This window comes from Cryptomeria japonica, chromosome 2, assembly GCF_030272615.1.
Source record: "Cryptomeria japonica chromosome 2, Sugi_1.0, whole genome shotgun sequence".
NCBI classification, from domain to species: domain Eukaryota; kingdom Viridiplantae; phylum Streptophyta; class Pinopsida; order Cupressales; family Cupressaceae; genus Cryptomeria; species Cryptomeria japonica.
This window is the reverse complement of record NC_081406.1, coordinates 659,381,008-659,407,011: the sequence shown is the minus strand read 5'-3', so window position 1 is coordinate 659,407,011 and position 26,004 is coordinate 659,381,008.

Sequence of the window (26,004 nt, the reverse complement as noted above, 5' to 3'; positions counted from 1 at the left end):
CGCCATTTTAATATACAGAATTTGGCATCTAAATATGTACAAATCAGCTCATTGCCATTTAAATATACAAAATTATGCCCATAAACATATAAAAATCAGCTCATGGTCATTTATATATACAAAAAATGAATATAGAACAATTCATCGATGACATATACAAAATTATCAAAATCATTCTACTTTGAACCATAGAATCAATCAAGTGAGCCTTCAGGATCGGCTCTAACCCATATTGTGTCAAGTATTGCCTCGTGGTCAGATTCACGAACTTTCCATAAAATCTTGTTATGAGGTATACCACGATACTTCATCAAATGAATATTTGTTGCAACAACAAGCTTAGAGAAATGAAGAATATGTTTGTGTGTTTCAAAGTCCTCGAACAACCAAACATCAGAATTCTTGATAGGGTATCTCCTAAGCCATGTTCCTATCATGACAATAGACCCTATTGGGTACTCAATACCCTCTCTGTCAATGATTATGGTTGTCAGTTTTCTTTTAGGCTCAACACAATGACACAAATAGTAATATGTTCCTTCTTCATTGTTCTCTTCTGCACCAACTACATACACATGACCTTCATTTTATAAAGTGATAATTAATACCAAAAATGAAGTGTGATGTACAACAAAATAAACTAAAAAGAATACTTGCAAAAATATTAACTCAAAAAATCACCTGAATCCACTAGGATACATGGTAAAAAGCCATTGATGTCTCCATCTGGCTCAATTGTAGTGCTTTGAGAATTTGATATGTATCAATGGGAACCAACAGTCTACAAGACCATTTTTCAACCCACTCTTGTGATTCACATTCTTCCCACAAACAATACATGCATGAAGAGAAAAAACATACGATCTGTCTCATATAAATTACTAGTGAACTTGTATTTGACCTCATAAATGAGTGCATGTCACTCGATCCTATAACTGTACAACAATCTAGATAGGTTTCAATGTTAGATTCAGTGATCAACCAAAAATATCTACGAACCATTGGCGTACCTCGATTACCTGGACCCGTCGTAGACTTACACCATCACACAATTGTTTCTGCATCTATCAACTCAGCACCACCTTCGTACTTCAATTATTCTCTAGCTAGGGCTCTTTTTACACATGCTCCTGCACCATCGTGCTCTCCCTTAGCATGTCTAGCCTTAGTGAAAATCTAAAAATATTGTACACCACTTGTCATATGCATCCTTGTCAACAAATCAAACATCCTTGCATTCTTGAATTATGTGGTGCAATTATCTGACCATATTATGTGTCGATTGTATTGTATGTTTCTTTCCTTTAAATTATCATAGAAAACTTTAAGCATCCTTGTACAAACTCCGATGAATGAGTACGATCATAAATTATGTAGAAGTGATACTCTCTTACAACCTTTCTATCCTCATTTGTGCTATCATCTGCATGCATGAATGTTATGTGTACAAAAATATAAACTTCTGTAGAATGATAATACATAGATTGCACTTCATTTTGAGGTTGTAATGTATATAATTTTCAACAAAATCAATGATAGAGACAATGGTGCCAAGAGGAAATGTGTCCTTAAATAGCTTGAATTTCTCATCTAACCATCGGGCTCTATGTGTATGCATTATGTACTCATAAACTAGTTTCTCTTGAAACATTTTCATAAATCCAGCTACACATATATCATTTTTCATTAGCTCACATCTCTTCAAAATCTTTTCCATATTTAATTCCACATGTGATTGTCTTGTATTTTCCAAAAGAAACTAGTTTCCTACCAATTTCATGTGTGGTCTCCAAATGTACACATCTTGGTAAATGTTGCAAACCACCACATATAGTACAAGAACCTTCCAAACAAGGCTTCTTATAATAAATGCAACCATCATATCTATTATGTATCACACTTGAAATAAATTCTCTTATCGACTTAGGAGGTGCTTGTATATTGCATTCCTGCAAAACATCGTTAATGTACAAAGTAGAACAAATATGACGAAAAATATCATAGTGCATGGAAAATTCAATATGCATCCTACAACACGTGCGCGCACATGATTAATCTTAATATAAAAAGGTTTTTCCATTTCAAAAAATCTTTGAGAAATTCTTATTTGAGGAAACTTTGAAGTAATCTTTCATAAAATTTTGTTTGTCATATCCTAATAGTGTTTGGCATGTGGCTCGCTATTTATAGACCCGATTCGCCTTCTAACAACATCTCTTTGGTTGGGCAAAACTCTTATATTGTCATGCCAAAAAAATTTAATTAATGTTCTTAGTGCATCAACAACAACCTTGTTTGTGTGTGGTAGTCTACCCGAGAATGCCCAAAGAGAACTATTGTTAGGTTCCTCTATTTTTTCTCACCTCTGTAATGCTTTACTTAATTTTGTTCTACTAACATTTAATGACTTACTTGTTTTTCTTATCAAATGATCTTTTTTTATTTTCTTGCTCATTATGGTTGATGTAATGCCACATAGAGTAGCATTAGAATCTTTAGTACGTGATTTTGAACCAATAGCTTGATATGCATCAAATAGATTTCTCACAATAGTTCTTTCACTGTTACTTTCAGATGATCTTAGGCCTAGAATTTTCATTGTCTCTCTAAAATTCAATTTTTTAATTATTTGAACAATTAATTGACATCTTGCGGTTTGATTTAAGTTTTCAAAATAGATTTTCCATATTATTTTAACCATTCTCCTACAAGTTTGTTCATTCATGTTATCGGCATTGGCTTCAATATATTCTCATCAATGTCAATTAGATACGTCAGTGTCCTACGAATGATTCTAGGAGGTGTTAGCATCGATGCATTGTGTACATTCAATTCATCAAATAGAGAAGGTGTATGTTCATCCTTTGATTATTTAATGTGGTATCTTCTTCAATTGCATTAGGTTCATATGGTAAACAAAATGTCTCTTCTTCAATTGCATTAGGTGCATTATCTTTGTTTGGTAAATCGAATTGAGACGTTGAGGATGACATGCCTTCTTCTCCCATTGTTCTTATGTCATGTAATTTCTTCACATGATGCCTTTGTCTTTCCTTTTCAACCTCTCGTTGTTCCATCGTTCCTCACTTGTTCTTTCCCATGGTTGATATCGGTTGTCCTAAATAGAATCATATTACATATATATGTAAACAAAATTTCATAAACAAACAAATAACCATAAATATGTATCTTATCATTATTTTTTTGAATAAAAACTATTAAACTTTCACAATAATATTGACAAAACTAATAAGAACAACAATTCAATCACTTTAAATCATGCAAAAACAAAAAATTCACTAACCTCTATATATAAAACAATGATAGAAGTGTAGACACAATTGCAGTGGGGCCCTCAATGACCTCAAAAACTTCTTTTGAGGATGTTGAGGCTCTTGGACAAATAAAACTATGTTTAAGTACCGTGTGCGTTGCTAGTCCCTAAAATATTGGCAAGTCCAATGGTATTTTTTTCACACTCTACACACTTAGAACTCATAATTAACGCGTATGCGCTCCTCTGCCTTCAAAATGTTATGGCAGGGTAGCAAACTAATAGGCTCAGTACCCCATACGCGCTATTTGTAGTAAAGAAAATGTGAAGGAAAAGGGAAAGAGAGAGAGAGAGAGAGAGAGAGAGAGAGAGAGAGAGGGAGGGAGAGATAAGGGGGGAGGGAGAGAAGAACAAAGAGAGTGATGGGGTATGGAGAGAGAGAGAGAGAAGCACCTTGTACGTGCTTGAGAGGGGGAGAGAGGGAGACAATACACATACGTACATACACACACATGTGTGTGTATATATATACTTAATATATTGTATAAAATATATTATATTTATTATATACATATATATATAATATATATTATTATATACATATATATAATATAAATATTATATATTATATGTATATACACATATTATAAATACAATATCATATTATACACACTCCCAAAATTTAAACAAAAGTAGCGCGTATGCGCTTTTTATAGTAAAAATAGAGTGTATGTGTTGTTTATAGTTAAGATAGAGTGTACGCGCTTCTTACACCATAAGTACCTCGTGCGCACTTTTTATACCATAGGTACCCCATATGCGCTTTTGACTATTTAGGCTTGGAAACAGGCCTGGATGACAAAGCTACGGTTTGGAAGTTTGATTTCCCTCCATTTCCCTCCTTTTTGACATTTTTTATTTCATCAACTTGGTTTCTTGACTTTGTCATCATTAGGTTTACACTTCATCAAGTGGGTATTTCTAAAATTGCCACCATATTTTCACCCATCTTTTGAGCTTTCTAACATATATTTTTTGTTAAATTTGAACAACAATAACATATTATTATTGAATTTCTTTTACCAGCGTCTCCATAGTTCTCATAGACATATGTGCACCATTTTTTGAATAACTTTTGATATACTTATCCAAATTTTAAAAACTTTATATATTATTGTAGTGCACTTGATTTTTTACAATTTTAAAAAAAAATTGTATTTTTGATTTTTTTAGTGCAACTTATGCTTCCCGCACGAACAAGTACCTAATTTTTCAGGATGTGCTCGATTCGAAAAATCATTAAAAAAAATACTAAACAAAAAATTACAAAAAAATACAGATCTTCTAGTGCTCACTCTTAACTATTTTTCTGCCAAAAGATTTGTCAAAATACTAAATCTAACTATGACTTTTTTGATGCGCACATCAGACACTATGTTATATTTTTCAGAAAAAATCAGGGTCTATTTTTCATGCGCGAAGGATTTGACCCCCTTAATCTTATCCAATTTTGAAAAAGTTTAGTATTTTGAAAACTATATTCAGAGTACTACAATATTTGTTCTTTGATTATCTTCACATCGAGTGGGTGACTTTCAAATTTTGCCTCCAAGTTCAGGTACACCTGATTTTAGAAAAGAAAAAAAAAAAGTGTCCCCTTATACCCCCCTTTTTGACCACCATCTTTGTGCACTTACCCAGATCTCAGAGAGACAAAATAAATTAATTTTAAATTATAAATTTGGAGGGAAAATTCAGATATGTACATAGTTTATTGATTCCTGCACAAGGTTTTGAGATTTGATATTGGTAGATGAGGCAGTTGAGTTGGCAGAGTTGTGAGGACAAGTAGCAGAGGTGACAAAGAATGATTCATTGTTCAGGCCTGTAAAGTGGAAAATTGGATCCTAGTGACTCCCCACCTAGGATAGAGAAAGGAATCCACTAGGATGATTTTCACTTGGGAAGAACTTTACATTCAAAAGAGGGGTTGAATCCACTAGATCCAAATCCAAGAGAGACAAAGATCTGAATACTAAGTGGATTGTAAGTGGTTGAAGTGTGATTTACCCTCTTTTGTAAATGAGAAAATTGACTTGTTGACTATGTTGAAAAGAAAGAGGAAATGAGTGAAATGAGGTGCTACCAGTTCGGGATTGCGTTGTAACTTGGGATCTGAGCTGATTAAAATAACACAGATCTGCCCTGCAAATTTGGAGAAAAGTCATCAAGATCGTGGTGGGAATGTACATGGCCCGCCACAAAATCTGCGAAACAAAAAGGGTTCTTTCATCTCTGCAAATGAAGCCCAAACCTGCAATTATAGCTGCGCAATTGCAACCTACACACAGAAAAGAGAAGAAAGGGGGTTATGGATAGGTTTTTTCCTTAGTCAAACCTCGGTTGAGGAATCAACCTAGAAAGAAAGTGATTGAAAATGCTTGAATGTAAACAATGGAGATGTATACCTTGTAGATCTGAAACTTGTTGATGATGGTCACTTTGCTTCTTGAATGTAATCAAAAATGTTGTATGAAATGGCATATAAAATGACAAAACCCTAACACATACACATGCTTTCAAATGAATGTTGTAATGTTGCTCCCATGGATGAATGAAGAAGACTTGAATTCTTGATGATGACCTTGAAATCTTGTAACTTCTATGTATGCTCTCTATCCATCTATGTGTTATCCATCTGTCTATCCTCTATCCTCCCTTGAATGAGTATATTGAATTCCCTTTTATACATGCCTCAAGGATTAACTTTCAACTACCAATGCCTGACAAAGCGGAATAACAAACCCCAAAAATAAGAAGTGCATAGGAGATCTAGAAACCCACAAATAGGATCACCCTAAGAGGTGGGGATAGGGGTGCCACACCACTATCCTAGGGGGATAGGGGCGCCACGTCCTTTTCCTAGGGAGAAAAGGGTGCCACGCGCCCTATCCTATCCTATTTTGGGCCCCAAACAAGATACAAAGCAGCCACAACACATAAAGGAGAAAAGGAGAAGGGTTAGAGATGTAGAAATAGGTCTGGGTTAAGGAAGGAGATGTTGTCGCCAAGGTGAGGACCCCAAATATGGTTAAAATTGTAGGGGTCACAATTTTATGACACTATTAACGCTAAGATGTATGATGATGTGGCACGTGAAACCGCCACAATGATGACTGAGATCAAGGTTTCTTAGTTGAATCCATCTGATCCATGGCTTAAGTTCACAGTCGGTGAATGATATGGATTGGCGAGTCTTGGAACTTGAATTGCCAATTGGGAGAATGCAAATTGACTAAATGGATGATCTGCATGTTGTACATAAACTTTTCCACATCTGGTGACATGATAAAGAGGCAAACAAGTTTGTCTGACATGTGATGAGGTATAATCTGACCAACTATGTGGAGGTTGGTGTAGTTGATGAAGAGGGTTGTGAAGAACAGAGGGGTGTGATGAAGAAGGGTTGGGCTCTTGAACAAGAGATAATGTGCTAAATGACTGTAGTGATGATGAACATAGCTGATCATAAAGAGTTGATGTACAGAGAATGAAGAAGTGTGATGAGAGTTGGATGAGTGTGTGTTGTTGCCGACAAGAAAAGTAGCTCAGTAGAAAACAATGTTGTGCGTTGTGGTTGAAGGGTGAAAATGCAGAGAGCAGCAAACAGAGATAGAGGCAAGCGAAAACAAAGAGTTAACTGCAGAGACAAAGGAAGATAGAAAATAGAGTGTTGTTTGCAAACACACGAAGAATTTAGGGATCAAAGAGCAGCAGATCCAAAGATCAGAGCGTGGAGAGAAGAGGCAAATATCATAGTGGGCTGCATATACTGTGAGAGGGTGAGAGGTAAAAGTAAGCCGAGTAGAAGACAGAGAGAAAAGTGCATAGAACAAGAGCAAACACAGACAAGAGTTCAGAGAGAATATTGAAGCCTAAGATCTAAGAGAAGAAACAAGTTAGCTCAACCTCAAGAGAAGAATACTTGTGAGTTGCAAAACCTCATTTGCAACAAGGTGTTTAAGTTGTATTTAATATATATTCATTGTAATCTCTGAGTGGGTGCTCAGAGCTAGAGGTTGGTGCCCTAAATGTTAAACTCAAAGTGAAAATTAAGTATGAAGGTAGCATTGATGCATTGGATAAAATGTTGACAAAACAAAAGCACTCTAAAGATATAGAAGGTGTTGGATTTGATGGTGATCAAAGTTCTTCAAGTATTGACTCATCAAACAAAGAAATACAATTTATCTTCATGTGAGAATAGTAAAGGACAAACCTTCATTGTCAGCAAGCCTACTGAGAAAAGGACATATGATGTTGCTACAATGAATAAAAATGTTGATCCAAAAGTAAAAGCCAAGATAGATGATGCAGGCTTCACAAAGTTCAAAGACACAAAGAAGAATTCAAGAAGACCAAGTTATGCTTCTGCATTGAGACCGATGAGAAACACATTCAACAATAATTGGTATGTACCCCAGTTTCTTGGCTACTGCTATAAATGTAATACTTGTGGTCATAGAATTGTTGATTGTAAACTTATGCATAGGTCTCCTCCTAGTCATGAAATTAGGAATCCTTGTGATTCTCTTAGAAATGTTGATATCATTTGTTATCATTGCAATGATGTTGGTCATAAAATTTTAGAGTAGAAGAAAAGTGTCTCAACCCTATAGCAATTTCCCAAGTTCATCTTTAAATAGGAATGTTAAATTTCATCATTGTCAAAACTTTGGCCATATAGCCAAGCATTACAAACTTAGAGAAGAAAATCAAAGGAAGAGAATTTCACCTTTGAAACCATAGACAAAATCAAATCAACATGTGACAATAGAGAAAAAGAAAGAAATAAAACAAGTTTGGATTGAAAAAGAGAAAGACAAGGCAGAGTCAAGCTTGATTGTCCAAATTGCCCTACATGCAGAGAGGAAGAACTTGTAGGTAGTAGAAAGTGGCTTCTCCAATCACATAACTAGAGATAAAAAGAAATTCACTAAACTTTAAGATTGGAATGGTGGTTTAGTGAGGTTTGGAGACAACTCATCAATCAAGATAAAAGGCAAGGGTACTCTTTGATGGACTTGAAAAGCACTGAGAGGGGGGGGTGAACCAGTGACACCAAAACACACACTGCTTTAAACACTAATCGAAAGATGAAGTTAACTAAGCAGTTAAACAACATACATGCTATCCAAAATAAAATAACAACATCCACATAAAGTAGAACATCCACCATAACACAAGTGTTTATACGTGGAAAACCCAAATAGGTAAAAACCACGGTGAGATGGAACTCACAAGTTAACTATCTGCAGTAATAGAAAACTGATCGGTTAAGGTCTTACAAAGGGCTCTGCTAGGAGTGAATCTTGTTAGAGATTCCAAAATTATAAGCTTATACCCTGTTAAGAGTACTACCCTGTTAGGAGTAACCTCGCTGTAGGATTTGAGAATCCAAACTAATGGATCCCCTTGTTAGAGGATTTGTACAATGAATCTTGTTAGAGCTTACTCGTTTAAGGGATTTGCATCCATTGTAATGGTTAGAAAACAACAAGAGTAGTTTGATATATTCTGAGTAGCAAAAACTTGCTTGATCAGATCCTTCTAAGTACATTCTACATTGCTCTGCATCTTAACACTTGTCACTGCTCAATAAAAACTTGTTCACTCTTTTCACATAACAACTCTCTATATCTCAACAACATCAAAAATGATTCTCTACAATGTCTTTAAATAGACATACAAACCTTATGTTGGCCATAGGAACACAATTTCCTAGGTGTAGTGAATCTAGACATATAATCATAACTCATCACAAAAACACATACTAGTTAGAGCAGTTTAATACCAATTGGAATAAAACTAGTGAATCATTGTTATGGAATCTTCCACTTGATATTCTTCTTTATCCTCATCCTAATTCTGATGTCGATCTGGTGTTAACTGAGGTTATCTTAGAGGCACATATCGGTTGTCACAAGGTAACGGTTAGAGATAGACCTTAAACATACTGGTTGATAGTGTAAACCAATTGAAGTTACATCGGTAGTCATTGTTATTATATATGTGTTTGAGTGTTTCATCAATGACAACAAGCGATGAATATATTACAATCATCATCAAGCCAACAATATCCCCCTTTGGCATTGATGGCAACACCTAGAAAATTTTGAGTAATTTACAATACTGCTAAGTGTGCATACATAGCATATCTACATATATATACACATACTCCCCTTTAATGCTATAATACTCCCCCTTAATGCATACATAAATACAAATTTTCAAAAACACACATACATATTATTACTCCCCCTTTGACAACAATGCCAAAATGATAAAGTAAAATATATACATATATATAGAAAAATCTATTTCAAAGAGTTCAGCATATATTACATTTTGAAAGAAATTCATGCATTAGCAATTCTCATGAAAATATTGTTAAAATTCTGCTTCATTTGAGATAGAGCATTCTGCCATGATTCCAGTATGTGATTTGTATACTCTGAGGTAGACAGCAATTGAGAATAAAATTCTTCCATTAAGTCAAGCGAGCACGTTTCAAGAGTGGCAAGAATAGCTTCCGCATGTGAGTAGGCTCTCTGAAGAATGTCAATCTGTGAGGTGAGTTGACTCTTGAGCTCTCTTGGAGATTGGAATCTCTTAGCTTTCTCATTATCATTTTTGATCAGTCTGTCATGCAGTTCATCTACAAACCGGTTAAAGACATGAATAGAGTCCTGGAGTGGGACATATGCCTTGCATAACCTTTCTATTTCCTGCTCAGTTTCAACTTGATTCTTAGTAATATCAGAATAAAAGAAATTAACATTGGAGGTAGAGGCAATATACTTTCCTCTAGATTCAATAGCTTTCTTCAACAGACTGTCATTATGAGATAAAGCCATTTTTCCATTCTCAATGTGCTTTGCTAGCTTATCTCCATATGCCTTCTTATGGCTCTTCTCAACAGAAATTTGAGCAGTATCTTCAAGTGTTTTGATTTGATCAAATGCCTCTGCAACTAACTGACCAATTTTGCTGATAGCAGTGGGAAGATGTGCGACAGAGATTTCCGGTAGTAATCCAAACAAAATTTCTACAATATTCTAGATTGTCTCTGCCTCTATTCTTTGTGATGTCATGGAAATGGGGACAAGGCAACAACAAAGTTCAATGTTAATAAGTTAGTTTCAACCATAAAAACAAAACAAAGAACTAAAAACCATTCCAAACATATCAAGAGAGATTTCAAAAAGCATGAAAGAAGTTTAACAAAATAAAAGAAAGGAGAAGAGCCTCCCTAAGATGCTTCCATGATGCCTTTTGATGCTTCTCCCTTGTTTCTCTCCTCTCCAAGTCCCAAATGAGTGTAGCTCTCAGCTTTTAGCACTAGCCATGGATGCCATATGGAGATTCAAGATGGTTGAATATGATAAGCAAATACTATGCAAGAGTAGATAGTGATGCTATGAAAAAGCTCTATGCTAATGCCAGTATAACAACAATACTCTAAAATGCTTCTTTTTGCTTGAGGAGAAGGGTTCTATTTATAGAAGAAATGGGGAAATGAAGGGTTAAGATTGAATGGTTTAATCAAGGGCCAAGTTTGAAAGTTGGGGATCCATGTGCACAATTGGCACCAATAAAATGGTGACAAGTGTCAACATAGGATTGGGTTGAGAGAAGAGGTTGGAGGCATTAAAGGCCTGAGAAGACCTCATGGTTATCTAGAAGGTAAGGGTCAAGTCTAAATTAAGATTACCCATTGGATTAAGAGTTAATCCAAGGATAAACCTTTGTGCAAATGTTTAAGAGATAATCATGGTCAAAGCATTAATGGCCTGATGAGACCTTTGGGTTGGGTAGAGGTTGAGTCAAAACAAATGTTTTAACCATGTGGGAGGGTTGAATTAACCATTAATGGTTATTGGAGACTTTGGGGATTAAGTGGTTGAAGGTTGAAAGCTTTCAAAGGTTATCCAAGACTTTGAGGGTTAATTTGTTGAACACACAAAGCATTAATTGCTTTTCAAAGACTTTGGAGTCTTTGAGAAGTGACTCCAATTTGCTTAGGAATGTGACAATATTTAGGGGATGGATTAGGCTAATTAGGAAGGGTTTAGAAGAATCTAGAAGGGGTTTAGGCATACAAGTGGATTTTGTAGGAAAATGCAAGTGGGAGAAATTTTGGTATTTTCAATTAAAATAAAATCATTTATTTCAATTAAATGGTGTAATTTGCATTTGGATAAATATTCAAATAAATATTAATTTATTTAAATGAGAAAAATGAAGATAAAGCATTAAAATGCTTGAAGACTTTGAGGGAAACCATTAAAGGCTTGAAGACTTTAAGGAAAACCATTAAAGTCTTAAGAAGATTATAGAAGGAAGCCATCAAGTTTGAAGACTTTAAAGCCATCAAGTTTGAATACTTTAAGGGAAACCATTAAAGGTTTCAAGTGGGTGAGGATAAATAGGATTTTAAATAAATAATTTATTTAAAATAGTTGTGCAACTTGCTTTTGTAGGAAAATACAAGTGGGTGGAGGATAAAGGTGATTTAAATAAATTATTTATTTAAAATAATTGTGCAACTTGTATTTGTAGGAAAATGCAAGTGGGTAGAGGATAAAGGTGATTTAAATAAATGATTTATTTAAATGTGAGAGGTGGGATTTTGGGGGTTTTAAATAAATATTAATTTATTTAAATGTGAGAGAAGATTTAATTAAATAAATATGATTTATTTATTTAATTAATGGTCTGAATTTGGTTAAGTGAATTAAATCAAATAAATTGAATACTTTATTTAATTAATAGGAGAATAGGGTTAAGATGAATTAATTAAATATTAATTTAATTAATTATTAATTGATGGTTAAATAATCAAATAAATACTAAGTATTCATTTAATTAAGTGGATAGATTTATGTGACTACACTTTGTTCTTTCAACCTCTTCTTATGTGCATGAGTTTGCATAATAGTAGCAAGCTTCATCATTTTAGAAGCACTCAAGGTATTCATATCGATAGGTCCTGAAATACTTAAAGAGTCTTCATCATCATCATCATCAAGAAGTTTTTTCTTTCCTTTTTCAGAGGGTATACACTTAATGATGGCTCTTTATGTATTTGTGTTTGTTTTATCTTTTTCTTTCTGAGTAGCAGCTTCCTCAGTGGTCTCCTTTTGAGTGATCTCAATGAATGGTGGAGATTGGGGTTTCTCTAGTTGTTCAATTGTCGATATACTGACTTCCTCTAGATAATACCCGATTGATCACCTGTTGTATCCTGTGCTTCTATGATTGAAGGAGGATCCATATCTAGTGCAGTAGTATCTTCAGATAGGTCCACTAAATCTTCAATGTCCTCATCAACATGAATAATTGAGTTATCCTTATTCTTGGTTGAGTAGACTATATCAACTGGAACATTTTCCTCTATATCCATTTCTGGTAGAGAAACATCATCTGCGGTTTCATCCTTATCGGCAGATTGGAGGTTATCTATCCTTTGTTTGATTACAAAGGCTAGTTGGTGAGTTTTTGTCTCAATAACTGCCCTTTTTCCATTAAGAAACTTCAATCTCCTAATTTTAAATCAAAATATACTTTGTATTCCTCAGTCAAAGCACTAATTCCATCAGATGATAATGTGGGAAAATGTTATACAAATACTTCATCAATAATTTCTTTTTCTAATTGAGTGGATTCTTCCCATTTTTCTAACAAAGTATTATACAAGGAAACTGAAATATATTTCTCTAATTCATGCGGCTATCTATAGTAGTGATTCAACAAGGCTATTACTAGTTGGTGTATTTGATTTTGCTCATCTATAGTAAAAGAATCATAATGTTCTTTAACGTTTTCAAACTTCTTCCTTCCCAATGACTTCATTGTTCTTTCAAATATTGTGTCAGTTTTGTAGGTGGCAATTTCTAATGGTGTAGTTGTATTTGGCACTACCTTTGCCTTCTTAGATGTTCTACCAGATGCCTTCTCCTTCTTAGGTTCTTCATCAGACTTTGTTCCCTCATACTTTGGTTGCAAAATTAGTTTCTTGTTCCTCCTCTTCTTTGGTACACTCTCCTTTTTCTCAATTATCTTAGGTGTTAATTCCTTCTTGCTTAGGACACTTCGAGTCACCCTTGTAGTTTTCTTCACAGTAGATTTTTCCTCACTTTTCTTTTTCTTTCCTTTAGCTTTAGCTACAGATGCAGTACTGGTTTTAGCAAGTCTAGATTGGATTGCTAGAATATCCAATTTTGCCTTCTTTTTGTCTATAGGTGATGCTAACAAGGTATTAGCATAGCCAACCAGTAAGTCATGATTGACTTCATAGCTCATATCTTCCATCTCTTCCTCTCTGGGTTCTCTTGCTTGCATTAAGAAAAATTCAGTAGTAACCATGAAGATTATATCTTTTTCAAAGTGTCTTATTACATCTTTAGGTACCCTCATTCTCAGACTCATTTTCTTTTGAAATTCATTAAAATACCTGTTGGTGGTAGCCGAAAAGGTATTCTTTACAGCCTTAATGGTGTGTCTTATCTGAGCATTGACCGATTGTTCTTTGGACCATTCAATGTCACCTATACCAGGTAGAAAATTCTGAAAGTAGAAAAATAACCCAGCCAACAGCTAACCAAACTTGAACTTCTGAGTATTGTCCTTTTTGATGGACTTCAAATTTAGAAATAGTTGGACTTTGATAGCTTCACAAATATCATAGTCTTCATTTTCAACAATCATACTTTCTGATGTATGAATTGTTGCGGATGCAACATTGTTAAGTCTACTGGAGTAAAATACTTTGTAGCCTATCACCATTGTTGCAAGTTTCACCGCAGGATCTCTGATATTGTTAACAGAGAAAGCACGCCCATCAGAGGTGGAACTGGTTAGCTTGAAGATTGTGTCTTTAGTGATTTTCCTCAACTCAGGAACTTTACTGATTGAGCAATAACTCGTTACAACCCTAATGGCTTCCTTGGTAATTGTGTGAGTCCTTTCCAAATATATATTCTCTCCATGTACTCGACTTGGAATTATTCTTATGTGCTCTTCTTCAAAATCTTCAAGAGGGTAGGCGGTATTATAAAATCCTTTCTCAAAAACCCTAGAATATTTAGCTTCGTCTTTCCTTCCTTATCACAGAGTGATTTTAGTTGAGTATAGATGTGAAGAGTTCCCATATCTTCAATTTTTCAGTCTATATAGCTGGACAAATCACCTTGGATAATGACTCCACTTGGGACTTGCGACAACGCATTATAAGACATAATTTTCTCTTCCTTTGCAGCTTCCTCAGGCTCAGTAGTGATCAATAATCTCTCTAAAGACTTAGACGTAGATGTCATTCTAGATAAACAAGATTCAAGATGGTGTTCAAAGGAATACCTAATGTCTTGCACGTCGCTCCATTTCCCGGTTGAATTGTTCAAATACACTCTCGTTCGCTTCTCTGCAATCGCTTCAATTATTTTTCGAAAGGATTAGGGTAAAAATGATAAGGTAAAACTTATTTTTATCCTTTTTACCGACCATAATAAATGCTCATACTTTTAGGTTACAAACCCTAATTTTGTCTCTTAGGTGAAATACTAGTTGATTGACATGTCAGCACAAAAAGTCACCAAAATTCAAAATTCAAAAAGATTCTTTCTTGCTTATTCTACAAAAAGGGTCTAAAATATGTTTTACCCTTATGCTCCCCTTAGCCATTTTAGACAAGCTTAAGTCACCGGTGCTGGACTCTCTTCACTAGGTGAAGGAGTGACTTCTTCGCTCTTCTTTTTCCATGTCTTATTCATATCTTCTCTTGTTTCCTCAACATCAATTTTTTGCTTGCCTTTCTGATCCTTAGTAGAATTGACTGGTTTGTTGTTTCTGGTTCTGCAAAAATTTGCCAAGTGCCCCGGTTTGTTGCAGTGGTAACACACCATACCAAATGATGTTCAGGGTCCTGCATTTCCTTTGCATTTCCTTTTCCTGTTCTTTTTCTGCAGTTCATAGCCACATGACCAATTTTATTACAAAAGGTACACACAAAATTTGTTACCTATTCCATTTTGAATGGACTAAACCGATTGTCATAGGATCTTTGCTAGTTCTTGTTCACCTGGTTATCAAAATTCCTTGTTCGGTCACCATATGGTCTAGGATGTGTGTGTGGTACAGGATTTTTTGCACCATATTTGCACTCTATGTTTATGCCCATGCATTCCACAAGTGTAGCAATGACCTTCAAACTTTCTAGATGCATACCTAGCATTGGTATTATAATTTGCATTTATACTAGGTTTGTTCCTACAAACATTAGCAGTATGACCAGACTTAAGACAAGCAAAGCAGACAGGTTTAAAAGATTTCTTACCAGTAGTCTTCTTGACTTTAGAAATATTTTTATTCTTCGGATAGTTTCTCTTTGTACAGGACGATTCACTTTTTTCAATTGTATGAAAGCCAAGTCCAGAGATATCACCCTTCATTCTCTATGATTGAATTTGTTCTTCCAGCATGGTAGAACTTTTGACAAACTTTTCCAGTTTCTCATTGCCTTCAGCAAGCTTAGTGACAAGATCTTAATTATGTTTAGACAGATTCTCTTTCAGAGATGATGCCAACTTGAGGTCTATTTTTAAGTTCTCCTTTTCTTTTGTTTTTTGCAATTAAGTCCTCATGCATGGTGTCTCTTTCCCGTTTGATTTTTAGAATCTCTTGATCTCTTGCTTTGATAAGATCTTCAGCATCTCTCCTGGATTCCAACTCCTAACTCATGCGGATAGTGAGACCTTCTAGTTCTCTCCTTAGATTCAGTTTCTCACCTTGCAACTTTTCAACTTCTTCTGATACGGCATCAATATTAGCTTCGTCTGAAGAACTATTGTCAGATATTTCTAGCAGTTTCTCATATAGCTCTCTCCTCTTGACTTGAGAAGTTTTCAATTTGCCCCTAAGGGATTCAACTTCATTTCTACTAGCTTCTAGTTCTCTAACCATCTCAAAGTAGCTTTTGTCCCCCATGGTAGTTTCAAGATTCCCTTCTATGCGCTTAGGCTTCAAAGAAGTTAAGCTCTGATACCAATTGATGGACTTGAAACACATTGAGAGGGGGGGTGAATCAGTGACACCAAAACACACACTGTGTTAAACACTAATCGAAAGATGAAGTTAACCAAGCAGTCAAACAACATACATGCTATCCAAAATAAAATAACAGCATCCACATAAAGTAGAACATCCACCATAACACAAGTGTTTATACGTGGAAAACCCAAATAGGTAAAAACCACGGTGAGATGGAACTCACAAGTTAACTATCTGCAGTAATAGAAAACTGATCGGTTAAGGTCTTACAAAGGGCTCTGCTAGGAGTGAATCTTGTTAGAGATTCCAAAATTATAAGCTTATACCCTGTTAAGAGTACTACCCTGTTAGGAGTAACCTCGCTGCAGGATTTGAGAATCCAAACTAATGGATCCCCTTGTTAGAGGATTTGTACAATGAATCTTGTTAGAGCTTACTCGTTTAAGGGATTTGCATCCATTGTAATGGTTAGAAAACAACAAGAGTAGTTTGATATATTCTGAGTAGCAAAAACTTGCTTGATCAGATCCTTCTAAGTACATTCTACATTGCTCTGCATCTTAACACTTGTCACTACTCAATAAAAACTTGTTCACTCTTTTCACATAAAAACTCTCTATATCTCAACAACATCAAAAATGATTCTCTACAATGTCTTTAAATAGACATACAAACCTTATGTTGGCAATAGGAACACAATTTCCTAGGTGAAGTGAATCTAGACATGTAATCATAACTCATCACAAAAATGACCGCCAAACAAACGGTGCTAGTAACTCATCACAAAAACAGATACCGGTTAGAGCAAATTAATACCGGTTGGAATTAAACTAGTGAATCATTTTTATGGAATCTTCCACTTGATCTTCTTCTTTATCTTCATCCTGATTCTGATGTTGATCTGGTGTTAACACAGGTTATCTCAAAGGCACATACCTATTGTCACAAGGTACCGGTTAGAGATAGACCTTAAACATACCGATTGATAGTGTAAATCAATTGAAGTTACACCGGTAGTCATTGTTATCATATATGTGTGTGAGTGTTTCATCAATGACAACAAGTGATGAATATATTACAATCATCATCAAGCCAACACTCTCAATATAGATGGAAAATTAAAAGCTCATGTTGTATACTATGTAGAAAGACTAAAAAATAATTGGTTGAGTGTAAGTCAAATGCGTGACAAAGGATACAATTTCACTTTTGACTCAAAAGGATGTGAAATCAGAAAGGAAAGTAATGGATAGCTTGTTGTTGAAGGCAAAAGGACTGATGGAAATATATATAACTTGAAGGAATGTTATGAGTCCCATTGCATAATGGGACAAGTGCATGAGATCTGGTTATGGAACATAATATTGGGTGACATAATCTTTGATAATCTGGTTATGGTTAGCAAGAGAGGGTATGTGAGACACATACCACAGATCATCAAGCCAGCAAGCACTTTTTTGATGAATGTCAAAGAGGAAAGAAAACTAAGCTGAGCTTCAAGACTAAATAATATTCAACCACAAGGCCACTAGAGCTTGTACATACTGATTTATGTGGTCCTACCAGGACAAGAGCATTAAATGGATAAAAGTATTTCATGTTACTCATAGATGATTTTTCAAGAATGACATGGGTCACCTTCTTGCAAGATAAGTCACAAGCTTTTGAAAGATTCAAAATTTTCAGAAAAATTGTTGAAAAAGAAAGTGGATACAAGCGAAAATGTCTTAGATCATATCATGGAGGAGAATTCACATCAAATGAATTTGAAGAATACTATGAAAGACATGGAATAAGAAGACAATATTCAGCACCTAGGACACCACAACAAAATGGTGTTGTGCAAAGGAAAAATAGGACAGTCAAAGATATGGTGAGAACAATGTTAAATGAAGCAAATCTTCCTAACATATATAGGAAGGAGGTAGTCCACACTGCAATATATACACTAAATAGGGTGCAGCTAAGGGTAAATAGAAAAAATGACTCCATATGAACTCTGGTATGATAGAAAACCCTCAGTCAAGTACTTCAAGGTGTTTGGTAGCATATATTTCATCAGAAGAGATGTGGATGGATTAGGTAGCTTTGAATCAAGATTTGATGAAGGTATCTTCTTGGGCTACTCTACTCACAGCAAGGCCTACAAGTGTTACAACAAAAGACTAAAAAGAGTGGTTGAAAACATAAATGTCAAAATTGATGAGGATATGCACAAAGGGAGGAAAAATACAATAAATTGGATTGAGGAACCATATGTGGAAGAAGAAGCACAATCTCAAAGTGAACAAGAAGATGAGGCACCAAGCAAGGCTCTAAATAAGTATGTTCAGAAAAATCACCCTAAGGATCAGATTATAGGCAACAAGAATGATGGTGTGAAAACAAGAAGGAGAGCGAGGAACAATGAACAAGTAAATTTATGCTTTATAACAGAGATGGAACCCAAAACATATGATGAGGCCAACAAAAGTGACAAGTGGATAAAGGCCATGGAAGAAGAGTTGCAACAAATTGAGAAGAACAAGACTTGGGATTTGGCTCCCAAGGCAGTAGACAAGAATGTTATTGGTACCAAATGGGTCTACATGAACAAGATGAATGAAGAAGAAAAGGTAATAAGGAACAAGGCAAGGCTTGTATGCAAGGGTTATGCTTAGGTAGAGGGCATAGATTTTGAAGAGACATTTGCACCAGTTGCAAGGCTTGAAGCTATAAGGTTGTTCTTAGCATTCTCGATAAAGGATACAAAGTATATCAAATGGATGTTAAATTTGCATTCTTGAACGGCAATCTTGAAGAATGGGTGTACATAGAGCAACCTGAAGGATTTTGGCTACATGAAGATGAGAGATTTTTATGCAGATTGAGAAAAGTTGTGTATGGTCTAAAGTAGGCACTTAGAGCATGGTATTCTAGGTTGGCTATGTACTTACATCAGCAAGGATTTAAAAAGGGGAGTGCAAATAGCAATTTATATATTAATCTAGATGGTGATCACATGATTATTGTTGTTGTCATTGTAGATGACATCATCTTTGGAGGCAATAAGGACATCTTATGTAAATATTTTGTTGATTATATACAATCTGAATTCGAAATGTCCATGCTTGGAGAGTTATCATATTTTCTTGGTTTGCAGATTTCTTAGTAAGATAAAGGAATATTCATCTCCCAAACCAAGTATGTCAAAGATGTGTTAAAGAAATTTCAAATGGAGAACAACAAGCCTATTAGTACCCTCATGGTGAAAGGATGCAAGCTTAGCATGGATGATGAGTCACCAAATGTGGATCAAACTTTGTACAAATCAATGATTGGTAAGTTGTTGTACCTAACAACTTCAAGGCCTGATATTGTGCAAGCAGTATGCATGGTAGCTAGATTTCAAGATGCTCCAAAGCAATCACATGTAAATGTTGTTAAAATAATCTTCAAGTATTTGCAAGGAACACTTAATTATGGCTTGTGGTATCCAAAGAAAGGATATTTCACTTTACAAGCCTTTACTGATGCTGATTGGGCAGTTGCGTAGATGACAGAAAGAGCACCAGTGGTGGAGCTTTCTTCCTAGGTAACAGATTGGTCTCATGTCACGGCAAGAAGAAAGATTATATCTATCTATCCACAGCTGGAGTAGAGTATATAGCTGCTGCCACATGTTCACAAGTACTCTGGATGAAGAAAACACTCAAGGACATCCAGGTAGAGTATGTAGATCTAATCTCCATCAAATGTGATAATTCAAGGGCAATTAACATATCCAAAAACCCTTTTATGCACTCAAGGACAAAACACATACCAATTAAGTATCATTTTCTCAAGGAGAAGGTTGCAGAGAAGGAGGAAAAGGTTGAATATGTTCCCACAAGTGAGCAGGTTGTTGACATTTTCACAAAGCCTCTTCCAAAGGATACATTTGAGTATCTAAGATTCAAGTTGGGTGTTGTCTCACCTTCCTTCAGCACTTAAACATATTTTTGGAGTCTGTGGTTCAGGGGGAACATATTGTTTTACTACTTTTCATCCTTGAACCTCATATTTGTCTCAAGGGGAGTTTTGAAAGTAATGGTTCATCTAGTGGAATCTACAAAGAATATTATTTGACAGGAATTGTCCACGTTGAATGGCTACAGGAGGAGAAAAAATGTACAAGTTTGATGGCTTGAGGTGTGCAGGTCCCTTTTCCATTATTGTCAAAGGGGGAGAAATATCTAAGCACAAATGTGTTGACATGAATGCCAAAGGGGGAGATTGTTGGCATTATTGTCATTGATGTCAACAAGGGATGAATAAGTGTTGTAGTCAGCATAACACACAAGTTATACTATAGAAAGATAGATTGGGATAACTCAAATTAACTATGTTGATGCCATGTTGTGTGGAGGAAATTGCTATCAGCATAAGTCATGTCGATGTCGGGAAATTACTATTGGCATGTCATGTCGATGTCGGTTAGTGTGTACTTTATGTCATATCAAGTTAGCTATGTCGACTAGGAGACCAAGGAGGTGCATCGGGTTAGCTAACAAAGGTGGCATAACGATTTTGTGTTATATTGATAGTGTTAACTACTCCAACAATCACTATGTTGGAATAGTACACCGACCAAAAGACCAAGGATGTGTATCAGAGTAGCTATTGAGGGTGGAATGACAAATTTATGCTATGTCGATAGTGTAATCTATTTCGATAGAAGAAAATATTGAGAAGACCCCTTGGTGAGCAAATCGGAATAACATATGCCAATATGGAGGAGGTCTTTGGAGTTTGGTGTCGGGTAACTATGTCAATGCTTGCTCATGTTGGGTCATCGGAACAAGTTTGTACAGACGGTATAACATCCAAAAGCTAATCCGATAGTGTTTGTTGTTCCGATGGGTATGTATTTCAAAGTAATAAATGTCGACGAAAGGAACCAAAGGCTTCACAAGGTCATCAGGATAATTTTTTAAGGCAGAATAGTGTCAACTCGATAGTTAAAACTATTCCAATAGCAAGTGACCAATGCGACTTCGGGATAACTATGGAAATGAGCATGAAGAAAGAGAAATCAAAAAGACAGAATAGATCAGGATAAGTGTTTATTGTCAACCTGATACATGCTACATGTCTACATAACACGAAGGTTATTCGCAACATGAAGTTCGACTGGTTTGGGTAGCTCGATAGTCCACAAGGATGTTGATTAGGACTGACAGAGTGACTTGGATGATGATAATGAGGACATGTGACTTCCAGAGGTCATAGAACAAATCAGATTTTCACAAGTCGGTGAAGGTGGACTTCAGTCTGGCAGTTGGTTGATCCAATCAATGCAGAGGTCGGCATAGGACAAAGATATGGTTGCTAAGGAAATGACAACTAGGAGTTTCATTTACGAGAGTAAGTGTTGCATGCAAAGATCATTCCAGAATGCTGAGTTAATTGGATTAATATAGAAAGATAGTATGAGAAAGGAAGAAAATCAGAAAGCACAAATTAAGGTAGATTAAGCTCTAGATCTCAATAAGAATTTTTTTAAAATTCTTCTTTGAAGGGAAAAATTTTGGCGGAAAAATTCTGAGTAAAAAGAATTTTAGATAAAAAAAAAAGTTGTAGAGAGTGGTTGTGTGTGTGTGTGTTGTTGAAGAAAAATTGGAATGTGTTGTTCTAGAAAAAACATAAGCAAGAAAGAGGAGTGTAAGAAACACAGTGTGTATTTCACACCATGTGGAGCAGAATAATTAAAGAAAGAGAGCATAGTAGAAAATTGAGTGCTAATTGCAGAAAACAGATTGTGGGTTATAAAATTTCATTTCTAACAAGGTTTGTTGGTGTAAATAATTATTCATCATGGATATTATTACACCTTACTTAAGTTTACTTAGGAAATGCATTTCATAGTAGTTTGGGTATGAGACACTTGGGTGTTTGTGCTACATTGGGATAGTGTGTGTAGGAGAATTTCCACCTTTTATGGTGTTGATCTTGTTGTTACACTCCACATTCAGTGGGTGATCCACCTTATGTGGAATATTATATTGTTTCTCCTACCTACCCACACCTATTTCCTACCTACCCTTGTTTCTTATTGAGCCACATGTCATGTTTGTGTGCTCACATATCCATATAGCCTTGCCTATATAAGCAGGCTCATATTCATTGTATGTATCGATTGATGATCCAGTTGATCAGTATTTTCTCTTGATAGAATACAATTTATTCCTATCATCTATTTTGTTCTCTCTTATTTGTGCTTTCCATTGCCTCTAGATCTTGGGAAAATCTCACATGGTATCAAAGCCATTAGAGTGTCATTGGTTTGCTAATTGAGAGAAATTTGATGCTATTTGGGGTTGTGTATTTTGGAATTTTATATTGCAGGTTATTATTGAAGCTTGATGGGTCAAATCTGAGGTTACCATTGGATTGAGGAGGTCCAAGAAAGTCAGTTTTGCCTTTTGTTTCATCCAAATCAGACTTCGGAGGTCAAATCTAGAGGCATTTGAAGTTTGACGCTGCGGCGGAAATTTTCCAAAAATTATAATTTTGCAAGCAATTTTCAAATAGCAATATCTCACTCATCTGGAATTGTTTTTTCAAGCATTTTTTTTTGTTTTGGGGTAGAATTTTGTGATCTATATAGTGGTGTAGGAGTTTTCTAATTTTTGGATACCGGGTTTTCAAAAATCATGAAATCTCAATTTTTACAACTTTGGAGGCTTCATTTGGGCTCATATGGACTCCTTTTCAGGTGCCATTTTTTTTTAAAGTGCATATTTTTTCATCTACTTTCATAATCTGCCATCTGTTTGTAGTGATTATAAGTAGAAATTTTACTTTCAGTATTTGGCCATTTTTTGCATATTTAGTACTTACATTTTGCTTGGATCTCAGTTTAGATCACTAGCAGTATTTGTTGAAGTCTCTTAGATCTCATTTTGAGAAGTTGTAAATTGAAATCAGAAGTCCACTTTGCCTTGTTTTGCAAGTGGCCCATTGTATACGCACTAAGTAAAAAGTGCCAAAATCACCATTTTGGGGGGATTTCTTGATTAAGTATTTTGGGGGGGTGTCTTGTGTGATTGTGCCTCTCTCTATCTTGTGTTTTTTCATTTTGGTGATATGGGTTCTCCTAAATTTCCACTTTTAACTCCTCATAATTATGCATCATGGAAAATTAAGGCATTGAGTAAACTAATGGACAAAGGACTCATTCATTATGTAAACGAAACTATTACAGCACCACCTGATCCTAAGGCTGATCCTAATGCTCAAATTGAATGGCTTACTAAGAATGCTATGGCACTTGGAACTCTTAGTGACCTCATTTTTCACATTGATAAGTGTACAACAATTAAAGAGGCTTGGGATATTTTTAAGAAATTGTATGGTCAAGTTGATGAGATTAAGGGCTACAAGCTTGATAGTGAACTCACAACTTTGGATCCCAAGGATTTTGATACAATCCAAGATTATGTCACAAAAGCAACTGAGTTAAGAGCAAAGCTAAAGGATTGTGGAATTGAAAAAAAGGATGCTCAATTGGTTTATAACTTGTTGGACAAGCTTCCTTCGGAGTATGCAGCCTTTGTATCTAGCTTTCACACCCATAGGTTAGCTCAAGGTTCCTCATACACTTCTCCCTCATTTGATTCATTCATGGAGATGTTGATTCTTGAGCAATCTAAGTTGACCACGATGGGCATTCTCAAATCTTCAAAGTCACAAGCTTTGGTGGCTAACAAAGGGAATCAAAGTAATCAAGGAAAAGACAAGAATCAAAAGCAACCTAAGTCTAAACCACAACAAGATGGAGTACAATCTTCCTCTCCACAACAAGGTGATTCACCATTCTCACCTCAGAGGAAATCATATAAGGACAATCTTTTTTATGGATATTGCAAGAAGTCAGGACATGATGAACATCATTGTTATAAGAAGGATATTGATGAGTTGAAGAATCTTCTCGAGAAAAATAGAATCAACCTACCTTCTAGAATGTCTACATCGGCTTCTTCTTCCAAGGATAAAGGAAAGGATCACTCTTTTGGGACAGATAAAGGAAAGGGACAAGCTCTTTGTGCTACTACAAGTCATGATTCAGGGAGATGGCTTCTAGATTCAGGGGCTTCTCATCATATGGCATCTTCGCAGTTTATGTTTTCTACATTTGAGCCTTGCCACATGCCGCAGATTTTGATGGGCAATCATACATACATGGATGTGATTGGGAAAGGATCTATTGCCATTGGGGATAACTCCTTCAATGATGTGTTGTGTGTACCCCACTTGACAAATAATCTTCTTTCCATCTATCAAATCACACATGGGGCAACTAGGAAAACTGTGGAGTTCACACCTGATTCAGTTATCATTAGAGACTTGGAGAGTGGAGCTATCATTGCGACTGGGGTGGTTGATCATGCATCTTGGTTGTACTCTTTTTCAGATTTTGGTCATATTGATAAGTTTGGTTCTTCCTATGTTGATGATTCAGATTTTGAGGATAACTTTGGGCATTTGAACTTGGGGATTCTCACATGTGACCCCATTCTTGAGCCTTGCATTTCATCTCCTTCTAATGATATCACACCACCTATTGCACCTGATGATGCAGCTAGTGTGACAATTTTGCCTTCTTATGATTCAGTGCAGCAGGATATTTCATGTCTTCCAGCTTTAGTTGATTGGGATGCCTACTTGACAGACATTGCAGGTTTGTTTGTGGACTCCTACATTGCAGATTTGGGAGACACCATTCATGACATTCATCTTCTCTTTGATGAAGATGATCCTTCTTTGATTGTTGCGAGCGATAACTCTGACCCTCTTGTGCATTCTCTACATGATCAATCTTTAGAGGTTGATATGATTGTGGATACTTTTGTACAACACTTGGAGGAAGTCTCTTTATCTTTTGAGGAGACATATGAGTCTTTGGATATTGTTCTACATTCATCTCCACTAGATCTTGGAGTGCCTTTTTCAGTAGTGTGGCACAGTTTACCACCTTTGGAGGGGGTACCTTTCAGCATCGACATGGGGGACACTTGAGCAGTTTTCAGAGTTTCCTTTCATCATGAGTATTTTTGCTTCATCTTCCCTTCATGGTTGGGGAGACTTCATGGATACACCTTTGGTTTTGTTTCTTCCTAAGGGGAGGAATGGTGTTCGATGTTCATGGAGCATTTTCCTCATTCATCTTCGAGCTTCGATCATTGGTGCAAATTCCAGATTGAGGGGGGGCTTCCTAGTCTCTCTTCTTCTTCTCTCATATTGGGGGACTTTTTCCTCACATGGGGTTTTGTCCTTCACATACTTCTATGAGAGTTCTTTGTATCTATTTTTCATCTCTCTTTTGGGGGAGGGTTTTTTCCCATTGGATTTTTCTCTCTTTCCCCGCTTTGTGAAAGATTTCCTTGCATTGGTTTTCATGCATTTGCATTTGTACATGGGTACCTAGCATGGCCTCGTAGCCGGGACCCATCTTGCATTGCTTAGTTGAATTGTAGACTTAAGTGCATTCCCCTAAGTTGCACTTAAGGGGGGGTGTTGGTGTAAATAATTATTCATCATGGATATTATTACACCTTACTTAAGTTTACTTAGGAAATGCATTTCATAGTAGTTTGGGTATG